Raw genomic sequence first — 22,827 nt, 5'->3', positions numbered from 1 at the left:
CACCCCAGGGTACGGGCTGGCCCTCCTGGCTGCCAGGGCACGCTGCTGGCTCATATTCAACTTGCCATCAACCAAAATCCCCAGATCCCTTTCCACAGGGCTGTTCTCCAGCCTCTGGCCCTCCCATCTGTATGTCTACCCAAGGTGTCCCTGGCTCAGGTGCAGAATCCAGCACTTGCTCTTACTAAATTTCATATGGTTGGTGATTGCCCAGCCCTCTAATTTGTCAAGATCTCTCTGCAAGCCCTCTGTACCCTCAAGGTATTCAACAGTTGCTCCTAATTTGGTATCATCTACAAACTTAGCATGTGTTTGACCAGATCATTTATAAAAGTATTGAAGAGCAAAGGCCCTAAAATTGAGTCCTGGAGAAACCCCACTAGTGACTGACTGGTCGCCAGCCTGTTGTAACCTCATTTACCACAACCTTTTGAGCCCAACCTATCAGCCATTTGTTCACCAATCATATTGTGTACCCATCTAGCTGTATACTGGACATTTTGTTCAGAAGGATACTATGAGAGACAATATTGGAAGATTTGCTAAAATAAATAAGTAAAACAAATCTACTGGCTTCCCTTGATCAACTAGATGGGTAACCATGTCATAAAAGAAATTAAGTGACATGGTGATAGTTTGCACTAATTCTGTACTGTTTTCCTCTACTTGGCATGCAAAATATAAATGTTAAATGAAGATGGTGGTAAGTGGTTGTTTTATAGTTCTGCAGTCTGTGTTTACTTTTACAGACTTGTGCACTCATAATTAAGCTGCAGAAAACCATGGATTTACTGTCTCAGTTAATAAGCCAGAATATGGAAAATTGATTTGGTTCTGGTCATTTTGCAATAAAGAGAGGTGGTTCTGAATGACTCTTAGAACACAAACAGCTTTGACAGATATTATGCAAGCATAAATAAGCACTGTAAATGGACTCAGATTTAACGTAAGAATCAGGAAAACTATCATGGATGAACCTGCTAATACATTTTTAAAAGAGATCACATGAAAAGCTGGATAGGTTTTATGGTCCTTTTCAATAGTAACACTGACATCCTTACTGAGCTATAAGATCATGACTGTTGGTAGCTTGCTTTCAGCATTTCTTATGTTTTTCAATGACTAGCACAGTCCTGTAACACTTACCTATCTTGTTCATAAACATACTATTGCCACAAATAGCAATATATTAAAGAGAAAGGGGGGGGAGGGGGGTTAGAAACGTGAATAAAATGCAAACAACATAAAATAATAAATCAAAGACCTAAGCTCTGACATTTGGATTTCTGGTGGTCCATATGTTTTACATATTATGAAACCATCATCATAAACAATTCTTGCTAAAGAATACAATTCACATTCTTCCTAAACCATCCTATCTCATTTGTTTACAGTTTCCTTCTCAAAAGCTTCATTAAATTGAAGACAGCATGAGCAAGTTGAAACAATTCATAAGGAAAAAAAGATCTCTATTAAATAATGTCAACTTCAAAGGCAACAATAAGTAATCTCCTGCAAAGGGAAGGCTGTGAAAGCATCTTTTGAGCTGGTTAAAAACTGGCAATTATCAATTTCATTTTGACATGAATGAGAGGGAGGAATGTTCTGTACATGCTTTAATCTTCTAACATATATTTTATAACAAAATAAAAATTCAAACCACCTTAAGATATTTTCACTGAACATTTAACTAAGTCTGTACTAGCACAAGTAACTACATCACTGAAAGGCATTATGCCTAATATGTTTGCTTTATCCTTTAGTTTTTATAGTCCTATTGGTTTTGTTAGCAATTATCTAGTATTCACCCAGAGAAAAGTTATCAGCTGGGCAGCCTTCTCCAGGGCTCAGTATGAGGTGCGGTTGCAAAAGATGTCATGGGAGAGAAGCATCAACACTCAGTCAATGGCAGACCTCTTTCCAAAGGGCTCCAGCAATCAAGAGAGAGAATGAGATACAGAAGTCAGGAGTCTTCGTGGAAGATCACAAGAGGGTAGCACATGGCTTACTTGGCCCCTTACACACAGTGAAACCACCACTTCAGAAAGCAGCAGCCTTTTGCACAAATGAAGATTTACCAGTGTGCATGGGCAACTCTTCTGTTCATATCACAAAGGGAAAACTCTAGTGTATTGCCCTTCTTTGTGCCCTTCTTTGGGCTGGGTAAGGCCCACCTCTCTTTTAACAATGCAGTCATGACATACCAGCTATAGTAGTTTATACTGTATTATTCACAAGATCCTCTATTGTAGCAGATTGATCTACCAAAAGTCTTTCCGAAAAGTTGATGGGATTGCTTCAGAAATTCAGATGATATCCCAAACACATTTAGCCTATTGGAAATTTAGAGATGGTTTAGGAAAATATGGAAAGGGATGGGCCCTAAGGTCCCTCCCATTCCAAACTGTTCTATGAGGTAATCATTTCTCTCTCTCCCTCTTTTTTTTTTTTTTTGGTGAATCTGGAAAGCCATGCTTGCAGAAGGAAAAGAACAACCACCTGGCCAATTTATGTTCAGAAACACAGCTTACGGTGTGGTAGGTGTGTGTATACACATTCCACACATTGCGTGGGGAGATCAGTCTGAGAAACATGTGAATGATCCACAAGCTCTTCTTAATTCAGAAGCTGCTCCATGATATAAAAACACAATTAACATGACTTAAAAACCTGATTTTATTTAAATCTGTGACCGTTATGCAATCTAGGTCAAGAATCAGCAGTCACTCAAGGTTGCATTATAAACATTCATTTTTCAACCATTTTGTCTTTAACTCCCTCTATATAATTACCTCCTTATTTCTATGCACACTAATTGATTCTCTAAGGATCTACATTCCTATTTTTTAATCACATATGCAAGATAAAATGGAAAAATACAACAATTTCTTATTTTTTTCCTAAATCTCTGCTTCCTCCTGTATTCAGTGCTACTGTTTTCACAGCTCCAATTACCATTTATAGGTATTATTATTTTTATTACTATTTTCAGATATTTATATCTAGCAAAGGTTACATGAAGTAGCCTTTCTGTTCTCCACATTAGCCGCCTGTGGATCAGGAAGAAATCATTTTAAAAATCAACACTAAAGACAGCAAAAATGTACTACAGTAGTCACAACATATGGATGACATATCAAATGTTGGCAGGCTTAGAGTAAATAATGATTTTTATTTATTTACTTTAGGTAGTAGCTATCAGATTAAGAGAGGTATTTTCTTTGTATTTCCCATGAAGATAGGGAGTGTAAAATAACTGGATCCTTTAAGCAACAAATTCATCAGTGCCCCCACTTGTTACCAACTCTGATGTTATGTCTAGAACAGACTCCCATTCTCACTTTCTTTTATTATTATTTATTTTGTGCATAGAGTTTTGTACCTCCTTTACACTGACACAGATGCTTAGGGTGGGTGGAATACTGTGGAAAATATTGATATCACTAAATTACCTGACTTATACCAGAAAAAAAAGTGAAGAAGAGGTTAAAGATGGACAAAGATCCACAGTACATAGCTCTATGCACTCTTAGTTTGAATAAAGACCATTCAAAGATGGAGGAAAATCTCTTACAGTATTTATCTATAGTACAGCATAGTACAGCAGAAGCACTTCAGACTTCCACACTGCCTGGTCAACATGTCTATTTCTCACTTAGGAGACTAGGAAAGTTCCATCTCTTGGGCTATTTAATCCTCAGCTTCTTCGCCAAGATCGCCAGCAAAGCTATCAATTATCACATCACAAAAAGAGAGTGAACAACCATCCTGCAGGAGCTGGCATAAAACCATCAGCTCCTTTCACATACCTCTTCATAGCTCTCAGATGGTAGTAGTTTTGGGTTGCTACTGAATAAAATATTTCAAGTACTCAGTTTTTGAGGAAAAAAACAAAAAACATTAAAAATGATGTCACAAGGTCTTACTACAAGTCTTACTGAAGCCTATTCCATGACATTATCCAAAGGTCTGATGGTTCCCATATTTAGACATAACAGATTCTCTTGTTAGTGTGGTATCTCAATCCTTCATACTCATTTTTAGGTGAGAGCCCAATGGGTCAGTGCCAGCAAGCATGCTAGTGCTTGTTCACCGGAATCCGTAGTGCTGGCGAATATTTCACTGCAACTCTACTTAAGGGTCTCAAGTGTATTTCAGCATACTCAGGGTATTAGAGCTTTATATCATTTGAAAGAATCCTTTATTTTTAGTGCTAAATCAACAAAGCTGTTAGTGTCATTTTCAGTCAGACTGTCATCTACTGGGAATTCAAAATTACACTCAGCTGCAAACTATTGACACTCCTCTTAACAAAAAAATGTTTTTAATAAATCTTTACATTAGCCTATGAGATTAAAAAAAATCTTTACCATGAAATATACAAGTGTATAAGTGTTTTATGAAAGTTTTATTAACTTTACAAAAGAAGAATTGGCAGTGAACCATGAACATCCTGTACTCCTAACACGTGGTTATAAATTACACGTTCTTTCCAATAACATCTGAAAAAGAGACTGTAATTTAAATTTCAAAACCACTTGGCATACCTACTATATAGTGCTGACATGAAGTACAGGGAGGATCTGGAGAGACTCAAACAAAGAGTGAAAATATAAAGACATCCTTAGCTAAAAAGCTGCTGATGAATACAATTCCTTTCCAGCTGGACAGGGATCAAGTACTTGCTTGTCATATCATTCAATGCACTGTTCAATCAGGGATTCTTCCTTTCAACAGAAAGAAAACTTAAGTGCTGCTAATCATCCCTTGTAGAACTTTATCTTGCAGATACCTTCTTTATGTCAGGATTTCTCAATGACCATTGCCAACAGTAGAAGGATCAAAGTTGTTATTAAACAAAAATGCAAACATGCCTTCACTGATGGGGAAAAGCAGTTATCTTGTATTCTTGCATACAAGATTTGCAGCTACTAGCAGCTTAATGATATTTAGTAAGAAGCAAAAAATAAAAGTAAAAAAAAAAACACACATGAAGACTATCAATAGAAAACACTTCTACTTTCCATTTCTAAATGAGTATGACTATCCAATTTAAAACAACTTGCTTATTCGGATTTCCAGTAGTAAGATATGTCACTTCATCCATTTAAAGTATGTAATTTAAAATCATAAAATATTAAAAACTGATGTTTTTCAAATAGACCTACTGTTTTTCATACCACAAACTATTCTCTGAAATGGTGTAGTATTTTCAAGTCTTATAAAATGCCTTTAATAGACAATGTATGTTTAGAAGAAAGGTAATTTTTTTTTTTTTTTCCAAGCAGATTGGGTAAGTAATCTCACGCAACTCATCCTCACAGTGCTGTCTGGATAAAACTGTTTTTCTGCCTTCCAGCAGTACGTAAAAACCCAGAGAGAAGTTAGCTGCCAGTGACTTGAATGGAACACAAGCCTAAGAAGAGAAAGCCAAGCCGCAAATGATCATGCAACATTAAGAATCCTTAAAGACCAGTCCTTAGCGTAAAGAAAACAAAAGAGTACTCAGAGAAGAGCAAGTGAGAAGAAGAAAAACAAACAAAAAATACCAACTACATAAGAAGTTGAGACAAAAAATGATACACCACTGACACATAGTTCTTGTGATTAAAACATGTAACAAGATCACCAACAACATTTTGTAAGAGCACATTTATCAATTTTGCTGAAATTTTAGTAATAACTAACTGCAGGTCTACTTTTGTAAAGGAAGGCCAAAAAAATCCAAAATGGTAGGTAAAAAGGACTTCATTTAGAAAACTTAGAACAGCTGTGGCAGGCAACTGTGTCTGAGTAGGATACAATTACACTTTCTCCAGCCCCATGGTGTGAAGCACTATGTTCTTAGAAATGTGAAACATCATCTGACATTTGAGAAAGTGTTAGGAGACAGGACTAGTTCACTGGACAGTCTAGGTTAGGTAGAAAAACAAATTATTCCTGAGAATTCTTTTGGGAAAAGTGATCAGCATGTAGTAACACCAGCCCAGAAGACCTAATCCTTGCTATGGTGCATCAGAAACTATGTTGAGAGCTGTGTCAAAATTCTAATTCATACATTAGATTTACAACAACCTGAATAGTAGCTACTGAAAAAACCTGGACAGCAACTGAAAATACTTCACGGGCATTTTTTTTTTTTCCTAAGCCCGTGTATATGGCTATGGACTTGCAATCCATAGAAAAATCAGAAATATTATTCCTAGCTGACTAGATTCTAATGAGGTAGAAAACTGAAGTGTAATCATCAAAACAGGTCTTGATGTTTATAGCCCAGCAAATAACTGAAACTCATACGCATTACTTATTCTGGAGAAGAAAAAAAAAATAGTTCAATTTCAAAGCAGCGTTAGAAATCCATGTTAATAAAAGTTGAAGATGACTGTTTTTTAGTCTGTAATAAATATTTTGTTCAACCTCAGAATTATTATTTTATTTCAGATTTAAAGTATTTTGTAGTCTTAAAGTAGTTTAAAACCAAAGACCATGTCTTTCAAATACTACAACAGACCCAGATCTTTCAAAGAGATCGATAAAATGTTTTGCATTGAAAATATTTTGGCTTGATTATTGTTTTGCTTAATGTTTCATAAAATAGTCAGGATGGCAAATTTTCATTTACACAAAAGTCTTAGGAACGTGTGATCTCTTTCTCAAATACTCACATTAAGGCAAGATTTACAGACTGAATATTCAGAAGATGTGATTCACAGAAGTGGATTTAGTAACAGAAATAGGTCATTCATTTTTTACACTGAGTTATAGGTCCAATAGAAATAAAACTGGATGTTAGTGTTGCTTTGATATAGTACCAAAATAATTTGTAATACTGAAACAAGCATGTATTTTCTATTTTTATTCAAATACACAGCTTAAAAAAAAAAGTTGGAATTTTCTCAGAATACAATTCCTCTAGATTGCTAGTTGCAATGGTACTGCATTGTTCACCAGTAGTCTTCACAGCTGATGACATGGTTTCCCAATGCAAAGCTGATGGCCACAAAACCAACTGAAATGGCACCTATGCACAACAGTTGTTACACAACTGTTACACTTCTGAGTTGTGGTGCTAAAGCTCTCTGTGGACTACTCTGAGGTGGTTCAGGGAATTCATCTAGATTAGAAAGGGAATGAAAAACAAGGTACTGCAGTAATCGAGAAGAAGGAAGCACTGCTGAAGCTAAATAACTGTACCGTGGCTTCAGTCTGGCTGTCATTGTAGCTTTCTCTTTTTAAATCTGTCAAGAACTGCACTGAAACAATCAACACAGTTCATGCTGTCTACAGAGCTTTCATTAGAGAGCAATGACATTTAGGTTCTGCTAAGCTTCAAGGCAACGATTTGCAACTGCTTAAAGATGACACAACATATTGACTTTAATCTTTATTCCTATGATATTTACCACTTTATTTACCCTCGTTAGTAATTTTTTAAGAAAAACAGAATAAAGCTAAATACATAAATAAAACAGAACAAAGCATAACAATAACACATGATCTGAAATCTTTTCAACAAAAAGGGTTTTCATTTTTCAGGTGCTAAAAAAAATCTACCCTTGACTGAAGACCTAGGAACCCTTGACCACATAAATTAATTTTTCCAGTTCTGAGTAAGTGATGCTCTCTACAAAGTAGAACTTGCCCTTCTATGAAATGTGTTAAAGGAAAATGTCATCCATACAGCGAGAATGTTGAATTACAAGGGCATGATGTTAATCATAGCAGATATCAGTGCTATGGCATACCAAAAAATAAAAGAAGCAGAGACAAGGAGGAACACGTACCACAATTTAAAAATAGAACTCCCATGCTTACAGCAGGATGACACTAATGTATTAGATGCAAAGAACTTCTGGTAAGTGAACTCTAACAGTTATTATATAAAACACTATATAGAGTGCTACAAAAGCAAGTTGCTTAATATGAAAACAAAACCCTATTAGAAATCTGTGGCAGAATGACTACCTTTAAAAACAGGCCAGAAAGAACACCCCTAGCTTGAAATATTTGCATAATCCCACTACATTCAGTTGTGTGTCCTGTAGATGAATGATTATAGTAATTGCACTGTGTGTTGCTTACACTATCCTTTGACACTGGCATATAACACAATACTGTTTAATGTTTTCATGGCTCAAATTTTAAGAATAGGGGAAGAAGGAAATAAAATGTTCCTGATGCTATGAACAAGATACAAGTAGGGAATAAAAAAAAAAGATAGAAGCATTATTCATGGCTTGGTGACCTGACTAACAGTTCTACAGCTGGAAATTTAAAAATAAGAAAAATATTGTTGTAGTATTTTTACTTAGAATTTAAGATTTTATTTTAGAAGATGTTGACTATCAACATCTACAGATAATTCTGTCCTCATTTACATGAAACTTACCTTATGAGATAAAAATCTCATAAAACTTAGCCTCATAGTAAAGGGGAAAGGGAAGTATGAGATATGGTCATAAAAGTCCTTAAGAAAATGCAAGGACTAGAAGGTGTCTATGATCTTTGGTTTCAAATTCAACCCTCAGCAAGAATTCTATCTCAGAGGAAATAACAGGTAAATGAAAATGGTGTACCAGTATAAAAAAAAGCATGGAGTCATTACATAGTTTTGAACCCAGATGATCCAGAAATTTCCTAGCTGTGGAAAAAATAATAATAATTTAAATAATCACCATGTTGTATCTCAGAGTAATGACTCCTTCTTTAGGGATATACATTTTATATGTGAACTGAAAGACTGAAAGTGATGTGAAAGGAATGACAAGAATCACCTCTCAGTCTTAACAAGATGATTATGAAAAGAAAACATGGCAATATTCACGGATATTCACGGATACAGAAAATAGAGAATTTACAGTACCACAAGATAAGCTCACTTCCTAAACAACAACTGACTACTATTTATAAGAAACAGATAAGTAAGATTCTTGGGTGGAAAATTCCTCATCATGCAAGTTCACAAAAAAGCTGTTATAATACCTTAGCGGAAACATTCCAAGCAAGATTCTTTGCCATTCCCTATTTCTCTCTCTCTACAAGGGAAGTGTGACCTGGACTTCACTACGCAAATGGCAGTATCCATACAATGGATAATTTAAAACTGTTATAAAATTCTGAAAAAGATTTATATTCCATCTACAAGTAATTTGGGTTAGAAAGTTTTACCACTGTGGCCATTAATAGGGTTGTGAGATGTTACTGACCTGAGAAAAATCATTGTTTCAGAATCCTTCAAGGAAAGACTAAACCTCGGTAGCTTAGAAGTTGGTAACGTTTGTGTTCCAAAAGAAAAGTAGGTAAAGAGGGAAACAAGTCAGCTACAGCTGTTCTAGGTAGCCTGACAAAGCTGCTGCATAAAAATGCAAGCAAATAGTCTGGAGACTGTTCATGATCATTCTGTAAGGTTAATCGAGCTCATAACAATTTCTTGTAGGAAACTGGTTAGCACTTCATGTATCAACAAAGACTTTTAGCAGCTCTAAAGTACTTGTACTAAGTAGTAGATCACTCCTAGGTTTCAAAAGGTTGGGAATAAAACCCTACACTTCTACAGCACAAAGTGATAAAAAGGTTATTTGAAGACACCATTTGAAGACACCTTTACCTATTTATGTTTCTGTGTGACTGATTTTATAAGATTATGATAGTAACAAAAATTACCAACCTGAAATTCCAGGCAAGGCTGTACTAGCAAAGCAAATCACAGGCTAAGATTTATTACTCCTGACTATTTTAACACAAATTAATCAAAATTATTTATAGAAGTTCAGTTTTGCTTCCAAGATGCTTTTTATTTGTGATCACAATTATGGAGTCACACAGAAAAAATTCTAACATCTGTTATATACTATCACACAAATATTAGATCTGCTGAAGTTCTGAATAAGCAAGATTTTTTTTTTCCCAAAGCACTGAGAATAGTTCTTAATACAAAATAGAGAACAATAATACTGTAATTACAACCTCCTCTGATCAGTTAACTGTTTCAGGCTTTCTTTTGTCAACTTTACAATCCATGGTAAGAGCTTTCTATACTATTTTGTCTTACCATCTCTCTTCCAGCTGTACCTAGCATTGTTTATGCTCCTATCTTGAATATTCACTGCAGCTATCAGAAGTACTTTTTTTCTTCCCTGTTCTTTCCAGGTGTTTTAAAACATTTTTTGAAAGATACTATTTTTATTTTCAGAACATCAAGAATTTGTAATTTTTTTTTGTAACCTTCTATCTCATCCTTATTTCTTCTGTTTATCCTAATCTGTCCATCTATTATTTCCATAGTAACTCTTGAGCACTCTTGCATATCTGACAGTGCTGAACATTAATAACAGAGTTTTACAAATATGTTTTGAGTTTCAGCTCAGAAGTGCACAGGTCCTAGACATCTATCATATCAAAAGAACAATATTCATCAACAATAAAGGGAAACTTTCGCACAGTGCCACTCTCTTTTCTTTGCAGAACAACTCAAAAGGCAACGAAGGGAGGAGACAAAACACTCTAAACAAAAGGCAAGTGTGACTGATATGGTTACTTCAAAAATACAGCGATAAAACTTTAAAGCAATACAGAAATATTCTAGAAGCGTACAGGTAGCTTGGAACCTTAGTGAAAACACTGTTCCTGGAACAAAATTCTGTTCTCCCACATTTTTACTGTAGTAATTTTATCTTAGATGTGTTTTGCATATGACATGGAGTAGGTTTTAATCAGTGGAGAATTTTTTGAGTATCATTTAAAAGTGAAATACAAAAATTAATTTTTTACTACTGTAAAAAATAAAAATGCAATAATACTATGACTAACACTATCAGCTTCTCTTCTCCCTAACCTTAACAAGTTTATACAATTTAACCAAGAATAATCAAACTATTTATTTTTATTATAGATCATATTAATGGTGTTGATTCTACCATATTATTAATGTATAAGGAATTTTAACCTCATCAGCAAACCCATGTGAACCACAATTTGTATCCTATATTCTAGTTCCAGAAAGCTTAGTATACAAAGCATCACAAAAGCTGCAACTAACTAGAAGAGTGGGACATTCATTTTAGGAGAGAAAATGTCCATTAAGTTAGAGAAGGGAAACAAACAAAACAAACAAAAACAACGAATAAATCACCAGGCTTGACAACGTTTCTTCTAATGAGAAATATCTGCTACTAAGAGGCCTGGAATGGAAACAAAAATGTTTCATCTTGTTTCCCATTATTATCTGGAAACAAACTAGGTTCAGAGCCTAGATAACATTGCCTACGATTTGAGTCAAATAAAATAAATTAGTTTTATCTTGTTTATGTCTCCTGCTACCATGAGGTTCTTCTGCTCTTGACAGTGTCAGAAAAGGCAAATATGCAGGGCAAGACGTGTCTCACATCCTACTAAAATTACTACTGGAAGAGTAGAAAACAGAGAGGAAGATGGTTGAAAAATAAACAGCAAAAGTACTAAATTAAAGCTTAAGGGGATTTTATGTAAGATCTAATCAGCAATTAGTATTTGCAGCTGTACAAATGGTTTGGTACCAGTAGACAAGTGAAACATCTTGATTTTATGTTAATTTTTCTTTGCAAATCTGTGTTTTTTTTCATAACATTGTGTCATGTACTTTAGAAGGTTTTGATTAAGCCTGTTTCAATGCATTTTCTCTGTATAAAATGATCCACAAATAATAATTCTTTTAAATTTGCAACATATTTGCATGTGGTCAAATTCTGAAAATGCATTATTGTGTTCAATACAGACTCAAGTTTGAACCCAGTATATTGAACACAAGTATTCATTGAAGATAAAGAACTTCTGTAATACAATGATTCAGCAACTTAAAATTGAAAAGGCAGATCAATAAGTTTTTAATGTTAAAGTACTGTTGGTTTTTTCCTTGTAAACAAAAAAAATCTGAATTGAGAACTGTTCCAGTAGTAGATCTACACTTAGAAATACAAGAGACATTTTAAATTAAAAATATACCAACTAAGTTTAGACATGCAAGCTTACCAGTAGGAAAAAGGGGTTTTATGTATTCAGTAGTGTGAAATTAGCACTTCAATTTTTTTTTCTAAGAATTATAAATACAATTGAAAAAGACCTTCCTAAAAACTGCTAGGAATATTGCCAGCTCAAAAGAGTAGCCACTGTTATTAATCTATCTCCATCAAGTGCTGCGTCTGTTCCTTTTTGAACAGAAAATGTTATTATTTCATTTTGTTAACTTGCCATTGCTCTCCTTATCAAGGCACAGTTATACTGATAGGAAGGGAAAATAGAAGATCTACATATATATATGTATTTCCCCACACACACTTTTATGACAATTGCAACAGATTCCTCAGGAGAATATAAAAGGAAATGAGGGAAATATGTAATAAATGAAACAGCATTGTTACTTTAAGTAGGAAGGCAGTCTGAATATGCTTCTGAATATTTGGTGGAAAAGTCTATGGCATACCCCACTGATAAATACTCATTGCGTCAGCAAATCAAAAGAATTCTCAAATTCTTCTGTGTTTGCTTTAGTGACCTCTGGAATAAATGCCCTCTCAGAGTTCCTCAGCTAACATACTGGTTTCCACTAGCTCCAAAGGAAGAAAAGAATACTTTCCTGAATACTTCCATCATACTATTTTCTAAGATAAAAGTACAACTTTGAAGTACAGGGTGAGATGCATTCATTTATTTATTTATAAAACCTTATTACAACTTGAAGCGAGGTCTCCACTGGCAAAAATCATATACTATTTCCCTCCATTAATTCAAACTTGCAAGCAAATCAGTTAAGAAATGTAGAGAGAGAGAAAAAGACATTAAAAACTTAAAGTAAAACACCCTCTTGTCTTACTTCTGCTGCAAGCTTTAATTCCTGTAGATAGTATTCCCAAAGCCTGCTGGCCAGGGCAATTGACATATGCAGTGTTCTGCAGATGTAGCTGCAGTAACACAGCTGGACATAATGCTCTATGCATCTGGTGCACAGATGTTTGATTGTGTCTTTGGTAGCTAGCCAGATTTTGAATGATCCATTTAGTTCTTGGAGTGAAATTGAAAGAACAAGAGAACAGTCCACTGGTAGCAGTAATAATCCACATTTCTCTAACTGCCTTAACCACTTTCTATATTAGGCTGAGCCACAGTAATTTTCTCTTACCTTCTCAGAATTCAGGATCCAGAAGACACAACTGAGTTGGAATTAAACAGGCAAAAAATCAAAGCTCTGCTGAAGTTCTCTGCTATCCCAGAACTCTTCTTTTCAGCCACTTTTCAATAAAAGCTTGATCCAAAACTCCTTGGGAACAATGAAAAAAAGATAATGAGCTTTAGAACCAACCTTGAAAAAAGCCTGAAATGATTACTCAAGCTGAGCAATCTTTGCAGTGCTACCACTGCTAAATTCTGTCAGACACAATTCATCTTTCTTTAAGATGTATGCTCATCTCACCATGCATAAATTACCAACATTTTACCAGCATCTTCTTCAAAGTGGATCACGTTTTGATTTCATGCTGTTTTTACCTACGGGTTATCATTGGGTTTTGTAGTGAGCTAAATGCAGCATTCCAGAAATGTGTAGCCACATTAGAACATAAGGAATACTCGTAATCCTGATAAAACCCATGGTTCTCAATCTTTGAGCAGAATTCAAAATCATGTATAATTTTATACAAAGAAGGAGTAAACATACTTTAAAAAAGACACACCTGTCTTTCTGGAAAACTTGTGTGTCTCTTAACATCCATTCTTTATGAACCCAGCAAGGCACCTTATCCATGTGACAATGTTGCCACTCCAGTTGCAACTATAGTTCGTTTATTAAATAATTACAATGGTAATGGATATAATAATATCATGTTAAAGATATGCATTTTAAAAGATAGGCACATTGAGAGGAAATTCAAAGTGCAAAATCAAAAAGATGCATTTTCCTGACAATAAAAGTTATCGCTGCACTATCATTATCAAAAACACTAAGACAAAAAAAATATTTTCCATATGCATTTTATTTTTTATTTTCCATACTACAAATATTGTCAAAACAAACATTCCCGGACAACACTGATTTCAACAAAAATATAATTTTGGAAAATTATCATATTAAATATTTTTAACTAGATTTTATTAATACAGCTGGTCTTCTTCCTCACCCCATAAGCAGCACTAGGATCACTAGTGATATAACAATTACCCTGTTGTTACAAGTTTTTTTCAAGCTTTTTTTTTCTCTTTATATCACATTTCATTGTGTCAAACACGACAGAAAAAAAAGAAAACACCAAAAAACCTACTCAATAACTAAGTCCTAATGTGAGCTCCATGCATTCACGGCTCACCTTGAAAACTGCTTCCATTCCTGGCTATTCAGCTACATTGGCCAAAAAGAAAAGAAAGTTTGTACCTGAAGCAATACAGCTCACATATCTCCCCTGTCTTTACTACTTCATGACCTGTATGCTGACAGTTGAATGATTAAATTTTGAGAAATCTTGAATTAAAAGTTGAGTCCTGGAACTTATGAATATGAGATATATCAGTTCTGAAATTCATTCAGCCCTCAGACTTTACAAGCAGTTGAAGAGCATGGTGGTGGTGACTTAAATATGTAACTTTATTTATGGATTTAACAGTCAGGAAAGCAATCTAAATGAGTGCACTGATAAACATACAAGGGGAGGGGGAGTTTGTGCAGAGGCGAACCTTTTCCTTTCCTTCTCGAGAACGTAAGACTGTGGTAATAAGCTTATAATTTATTTGAATATATTAAAAACAAACAAAAAAACCTTCAGGCTTTAGATTAAGTTCTGAAGAAAACATTCCTCCTTTCACAATAAAACCAAACAGATAATTCCATTTGTGCTTCTTTGGTGGTTCTTGCTTAGGTTGCATCATCTAATTCAAACAGGTACCTACAGTACAAATCATGAGATACAACATATAAATGAGCGACGACAAGAAAGCTGCAGTAGCACATCAGCAGTTTGAATATTCCCCAAGTTTTACCTAACTGATTTGCAAAGATGAAAACTGAAATGCTTTATATACTTCCAGAGTGAGAACTGGCCCCACTGAAACATGCCATTATTTTAACCAGAAAAAGAATTTCACTGCACTAGCAACATAACCCAGTCCACTCGTGGTGCAGAATTCCAGACAATTTTTGCTTTCACCTGTTGCCTACTACTTTGTATTTTTAGTTTTTACAAATATTTACATCACAGGTTGTCAACAAGAAAAATTAAAAGTTTCCATACCAGGAAAGTATATGCAGGATTTCTTAGTTTGGAAAAAGAGGTAGCTGATGATAGAGGTCTATAGAAACATGAATTATGTGGAGCGCATGAGGAGGAAGCAATTATTTTCTATTTTACAAAACATAGGAATGAAGGAACACCCCCAGGAAATAATGGGGATAGCAGATTTAAATTAAGTCAGAGTGCTTTTCCATGCAGTATATAATATAATCATACTGTGAAACTCATTGCCATCTGATGTTGTAGAGGTCAAAAGAACAAACATTCAAAAATGGATTTAACAAGTTCATGGAGTATTAGTAGGTCAAGCAGTACTTCTGGCTCAGGGTGTTCCTCGATCATCGATCCATTTTTTTGTAGGATTCTACTGTTGGCTGCTCTTGGAGACAGAAGAATGATTAGACAGCCATGAACATAATGCTTTATGGGATTTCTTAGATAATGGTAGAAAGTTACAGGCATATTTTTGATTATTGTTGTCATTTCCTCAGAAGACCAAGAAGCCTTTTAGGTACAGCAAATGCCTTAAAAAAAAAAGACACCCTCAGAGTATTTCATATATATATATATATACACATACATACACACACACACACATTTATAGAACATGATATTGAAAAAACAGTAACAACAAAAACTTCCTGTAAGTTTTATGTCCCACCCCCTCTGCACAAAATACGTTCAATTACTCTAAAATGAGCAACAGCACATTGTTGCAGTCTCCGGATCATTTGAGAGCTGTTCTTTTAAAGATATGGGAAACCTACCGAAATACCAGATGTTTAATCAATACTCTTAACATTCTGGAAGTCCAGAGTGTGAAAAGGAAACGTCAACTGAATTGCTCTGGAAAATCAGATCTTTTGATTTTCACCGTTGACAGTGAACAACATTGATGCACAGTAAAAAACTGACCTTTTTTTTTTTTTAAAAAAAAGTACAAATCTATGAACAAGACCTTCCCCATCTCCCTACCACAAAAATGTTCAAAAAAAAAAAAACTAGTCCCCAAACCCTAATCAAAAAACATTTTGCAGAGTTTCATTGGAGGTTTTGCCTGCAAGTTATAAAATATAATACAACTGATGACTTTTTTCTTAGGCTGACAAATCCTTAGAGGGGAATGTATTTTCAACTTCTGAAGGTGAAAAGCATTAACTTTTCAGGATTATCTTTGGAGTAATTTACAAAATATAACAATAGCGATAGCTAATAATAATGTACTTAAAATAAACTGTTTGAGAAATCTTGATTTGTATTATTATATAAAAACATTTTTGTTAATACTAAACTCCAGCATCATTTAATCATTAGCACTGTATTTTTATGTTGAAGACAAGAAGATTCTATTATACATATTTTATTATTATAGCATTTAACTACATGATAACCTCTTATGTTTACTAATAGAGGCCATATTGCAGTCTCTGACTTCAGATAGGTCAGCAGATGCTTTTTCAATTTCAGAACACACTCTCTTCAAAACATTTCTACATCAAGAATTTAATTCAGATGCTTCTCTGCTCCCTGAAACCATGCCCCATCGTGAGCATATATATTCTGTCCTGTAATATTGAAGCATAATTACTTCAGTCATTTGATACTTTCTTCTTCCATTGATAGCATATCAAATGATATCATGACAGATGTGCCTGAAGCACTAGAAATGTCTTTATTACATCTGCATGTAATCAGTATGGGGAGTAGAAAACATATTTCTCATTCAATACATCAAACATCCAGAAACTGAGGGACAGATGAAGAGCATGGATTTGGTGTGTCTTCTTGCTGTGCCTTTTTTAACCTGTTTGCATTTGAAATCTACATTATTAGCTTACAGCTGTGTATTGAAGTTGTTCGGCTTTGTTGATTAACAGACTTGAAAACACTGTTGGATGCTCTTAAGATCTCTAGTGAACTTGAGCCTGTATAAACATATCCTTCTATGAAGGAAGGATATTAGAACTTTTTAAAATAAGTATTTGCTTAATACAGTTATGCATTTGTTTTCTCATTCCCATAGAAATCTCCAAAATATTTCTGCTTCCACTGAATTAGCATTTTAGCATTTTCCAAACTTTTTCTTTGAGAGTAGAAACAGGATGGTAACTCCTTTCTACTTCCACTCGTTCAGTGGAGTTACTGCAAGGAGCTGTAAGAAGGGTGCAATTGGTGCACAGTGGATTTGGCTCATTTTTTCAACATGTAATCACAATTTCAATACATTTTCATAGTTACTTTGAATCTTTAAAATGGGGTTCTTCACTGGCATCCCCTAAACACGTCAGCTGTCTCTAACTGTTGTAACAGTTTTTGTCAGGTACCTTTGAGGCAAGTCTGAAACAGGTTTAACACAAACGTATAACAATTATTTAGTTACATCTATTTACATTTGCTCTTTAAAAAAGCCTACCATGACAAAACACTACTTGATGACAATTTTTCGGTTTAAGTCAGGCTAAATTTCAGTTCTTGTTTTTCATCTTCTTTTATTCTTTGTGGTTCTAGCTTTTTTATTTTTATTTTTTTAAGAAAAAGTCCAAAACATTTTCAAGACAGATTAACAAGTCACCTAAATTCATCAGCCTAATTCAGAACTAGACCTAGTGCATAAATATTAAAAAGAAAAAAGCTAGATCCAAAACCAGATTTGGCTATCGGAGTTGACACCCCAGTGCCTAAATCCTAGGCCATTTAATTCCTGTCAACTGTTGCCAAGTGCCTGCAGGGTCAAAAGTCCCTATGATGCCACCATTGTGGCTCTAAATAAAACCTGCTACTGAGAATGTTTATTCTGCCTACACTGTGGCTGTAATGTCTAGGTCTTGTAAGAATTCACCAAGTGGATATTCATCTAGCTACTTGGTTTGTGGGTTCTACTATGTTGGCATTCTCAGAGACTGCTCGTAGTTTTGTGAAGTATACATAGAGTATTAACTCTTTGTACCTGAACAAAACAGTGCGGTGAATACTTCCTCAGAACATAGGAAACACAGGGTTTCTAAGTCATACAATTACATCTCTATCTCGGAGAATGTAGCCTTATAGCCACTGCAGACTGCTCAGACTATGAAGGTACAGTTTACATGATGTTTAAATTTCTGATTTCCAGTTTATAATAATAGGTGAAATAATAATAGCAATAATAATAGGTGAAAGAAAGAACACACCACAGTCCACTGGTTAGGACAGTAATATTGTAGAGGCAGAAGCATCATGGGGTTGCAGTTCCTGCTCTCCAAAATATCTAAGTATTTTATATTAAATATTCACCAAAGCAGCAGCTAGAGATTCACTCACCTGTCTACACACTAATATCCCACCCACTGGGTCATAAAGTTCCTTCTTGTTTACCTTTTCAGTCCAGTGAATATTTAATTATTTCATGGGAACAGAACATATTCCTCCTTTATAAGCAGATACTTAGGACATTCACATGGGAGTTGCAAAGTTAAACTCTGGCAGGAAGAGGGATATGCACCACAGCATCACACACATCTCATGTCACTGCTTCAGCCTGTCCAACCAAATGCTCCCCAAAATTAAAAATGAAATATTCAAGTCTATAAATACTGGGCTAGGAAAAAATGGAAATATTTTTCTAATGAAGAAACAATGCTTTCTCTCTAAAACCCTAGCCAATAAAAAAAAAATGAGAAAGATTATGACATCTAAGAGATAGTTAAATACAAAATAGGCACCTGCAGATACATGAAAAATAAACAGAAGTAATACAGGGTCTTCTAAAATTCAACTACAGGTCCAACTGGAAAACACTCAGGTTCTAGAAGACGGAACAACAGCTAGCCACCCTGAGCTTGTGTGAGTGCATTTGCCTGAAATCAGTCATGATCTGCACTTTGTAATCCTAAACTTGCTTACATCGCAGACTAAGGCTAAAGTTAAGAGTTGATGTACACCACAGCCCCAAAATGAACAAGACATTCACTTCTATGGACAACTACTCACAGTTTTCTTCATCAGAACTTCCAACTACAATAACTACTTTGGCTTTACAGCCTCTATCCCTAACCCTAGCCTTCCCTAAAGGCTGTGAACTGCATAATGACTGCAATTTAATAAATGGATTTTCATATCCATTGATTACCACTCACACTTTATGACTCCGGATGCAGCTGAAGTTGTCAACAGTACAAGCACAGAGACTGCAGTCTTGTTGAGCTCTAACTACCACACTTAAAAAATAAATAAAAAATTGCATGCGCTGGCATTTGAAAAATTAAGTGAAAAGTTGTATCTGTTGATGAAGCTTCTTCAGTTTGCCTTCAAAAATTCAAATATATACCCCTGTGCCCTTAACTCTCCCTAACTCTAATCCTCTCCACTACCCTCCTAATGGGAAAGAAAGAAATCACTGCACTGCAATTATGTGTCAGATATGCATATCTGACATCAAGACATCAATTTATTTAACAGAACCCTTCAAATTACTGCAATAACTCAGTTCTGCTGTTCTTCCACTAACAAACATAAGTTCCATTCTCAAAACTCGGCCTAAGCATCTGCAAAAAATAGCAATGAAGGCTGCAAAAAATGTTAAAATAAGTTATTTGAATCTTGCTATCTATACACAGTCATACTGAGGCACTGCTGAATAATGAGTCCATGTTCTGTAGCCCCAAGCTTTCTTAACCTGAGTCCTTACTGCCAGTTGCAGTCCTTAAATAATTACTAGGCACATCCCTCTTCTTTATGAGAGGTTCAAAACCCCTCCTAATACTATCACTGTAACCTGCCAGATCTTCTAAAATACAAATCCCCAAACCCCACCCTCAACTATGAAGGCACGACAGAGGGCAATGATCAACACTTATATTCGGGAGATGGTAAGTCCTAAAAGATCAGTGGTTCCACTAGAAAGTAGAACACTGACTTCTATTTTAAGGGCACGTTTACCCTGACCAATTCTCACGAAGATAGACTATTTTGCTCTGTTATCAGCTTGCTTCAAATATGCTTGACACTACATTTGATTAGATAGCCTGGAATTTTTAAGTCCTTTTGAAAAGAAGGATATGAATCTACCCAGAAGAAAACTCATAACCTCTTGTTATAACTAGTTCTAAAGCTGTTTCAGTGAATTGGCATACCTGACTCAGTTCTTGTATTACACAACTGCGTCCAACACCCTCCCAGTGTGTGGTTACTACAGCCAAGTGTAAAGAGGATCAAATACAGTATAAAACAGACTAGCAGAATGAGCTGTATGCTCTGTACCAAAATTCAACATATTATGATACTACCCAGGGGACCCAAATTGATGGTCTAGTGACCAAGTCTTTCAGAAATAGACAAGAACCCACAACCCTCCCACTCACACCACTAATTTTAAACAGACTAGCTAGACAAAGGGTGACAAAAGAAAGTGCTATATATAAGATTAACAGATAGAGTATGGAAACAGAAAGAGACTTATTCAAATGCATCTGTTAAGTCAGTAGCCAAACCTGAGAGTGGATCCATATTTCTTATGCCTGTGTTTATAATAGAGGTCAAATCTAGTTTGATCCAGAAGATGTAACCTAACAAATCTATTGTCCTATTGTGTTCAAAGTCAGACTTCACTGTCTGTAGCTTGAGCAAGGCAGTAGCTAACAAGGGAACTTGGAGTTAAGAGCACAAAGTTCTCTTTTTTTCCATTACTGGGAATCAAATTCTGCTAACATTGAGAGTTAAGAAAATATTTCTCAGCTCATACTGCAGTTTACTTCACTATAATGGAGGGGAGGAGGTAATCTATAGCTCTGGTCTCAAAGTGGAAGTCATAGCTGTTAGCTGCAACTTCATAGCCAAAACTAAACAAAAACACAGGACTGCACTCCTCCCTTATGCCTATGGGAGGCAATAGCTAACAGCATCCCTTTCCCAGATGTGATGTGAATTTGCCACTTCAGCAATGAAGAAAAGGAGATATGTGCATTTGGCTTTGATTTCAGAGGAGAAGTGGCACCTAATGGCTCAGAAGCAATTAAGAGCATCTCTCAAACGTGACTCTTGGCTGCAGCTCAGCAGCTGTTCAAAGAGTAGAACTGAGCTGAATGAAGTGGACAAAGTTACCACTCACCCTGGGGCTTACGCAGGTAAAAGCTATAATCAGAGCTTTACTAATCTGAATACATAAGTTATAGAGTGCAAACCCAGGCTCTGTTGGGTTTAACAAACAGCGTAAATAGACCTTAAATCTCAGATTAGTATCTTAACCAGTTTCCTGCTGCCACATGAATACCTTGCAACATCGGTGACCAATCCCCAAAGAAACTCAGTGTGCCAACTTCATTATTTATCAATGAATCAAAGGCATTCAGCACCTTACAGGACTTGTGATTGGTAAGAAAGCTTTAGACTCTTTTTTCTTATCGTGACAAATTAGACTCTACAAAATTACAAAGAAGAAAACAGACCATCAGTCATTCAGTAATTATATGGTAACTGCAAGGCCATTTAGTTACTGTGGGATAAGCAATAGAATGCTTAATAATTTAACCAATTACCATTCATTATAATAGCCAGGTTGGCTTTTGATGATCCACAAGGGTCTCACCTGCCTCTTCACATACACAACATTTAGTGTTGCCATAGTAATTTTGTTCACACCTCTCCAGTTCAACTTCTGTCAGTCTTCAGTGTAAGCTCCTATTTCTGGAACTATCAAGAAAAAACTTACAAAATAGGTACAAATTATATAATGACCCACCAAAGGCCATTTTTATGGCACTTGTCAACTCTGATGCATATTATTGCCTTATCCATGGTTCCAAAACTTGTTTTCAATACACTAATTTGACTGAAACATTTACAATACAAATAAGGAGGCATAGCTCTGCTGGCCACAAGACAGAAATCTATTGTGCTTACATTGTGGTGCATTAGAACGACTGAACAAGAATGTTTGCAATGTTACATATCAGCTAACCTGAGCATAATGAGTGTGCGCTTTTTTTTTTAATAGCTACAGTCATTATTGTCACATCGGGTGGATAAACATCTGCTTTCCTATAGAAAACAGCAGTTGAATTGCATTCAGAATTCTTAGAGTGAATCTATTAATCCTGACATAATATAGAAGTTTTGCTTTGTTCTTAGGAACACAGGAAAAAAAATAGAGGAAATGAAGTCCGAAATAAAGTATTTGTACCCAAGTACACTGAGTCTTTCTACTGACTTTGATGGGCTTAGTATTACACACACTCAGGAAGAGACTTGTGAGAGATACAATGCTACAGGCTTGGGACAGAGTGGCTGGAAAGCTGTGCAGAGGAAAAGGATCTGGGGTGTTGGTTGACGCTCACCTGAACATGAGTTGTCAGCGTGCCCAGGTGGCCAAGAAAGCCAACGGCATCCTGGCTTGAATCAGGAATAGCGTAGCCACCATTGAAGTGACTGTCCCCCTGTACTCTACTCTGGTGTGGCTGCACATTGAGTACTGTGTTCAATTTTGGTCTCCTCACCATAAGAAAGGCATCAAGGTTCTGAAGCATGTCCAGAGAAGGGCTACAAAGCTGGTGAAGGGCCTGGAACACAAGTCCTGTGAGGAGCGGCTGAGGGAACTGGGGAT

General features: G+C 35.6%; 1 long non-coding RNA gene across 6 annotated transcripts in view; it reads right to left on the bottom strand.

Moving 5' to 3' along the window:
- LOC106033940 (uncharacterized) overlaps nucleotides 1–22,827 on the bottom strand; it is a 287,150-nt gene that overhangs the window by 157,553 nt on the left and 106,770 nt on the right. For all 6 annotated transcript variants that reach the window (XR_010831755.1, XR_010831753.1, XR_010831752.1 and 3 more), the window contains exon 2: nucleotides 13,154–13,291. This is a non-coding gene — a long non-coding RNA (uncharacterized lncRNA). The remainder of the gene's footprint in view (nucleotides 1–13,153; nucleotides 13,292–22,827) is intronic.

Source organism: Anser cygnoides, chromosome 5 (genome assembly GCF_040182565.1).
Source record: "Anser cygnoides isolate HZ-2024a breed goose chromosome 5, Taihu_goose_T2T_genome, whole genome shotgun sequence".
NCBI lineage: Eukaryota > Metazoa > Chordata > Aves > Anseriformes > Anatidae > Anser > Anser cygnoides.
This window is presented reverse-complemented; position numbering and strand designations above follow the sequence as displayed.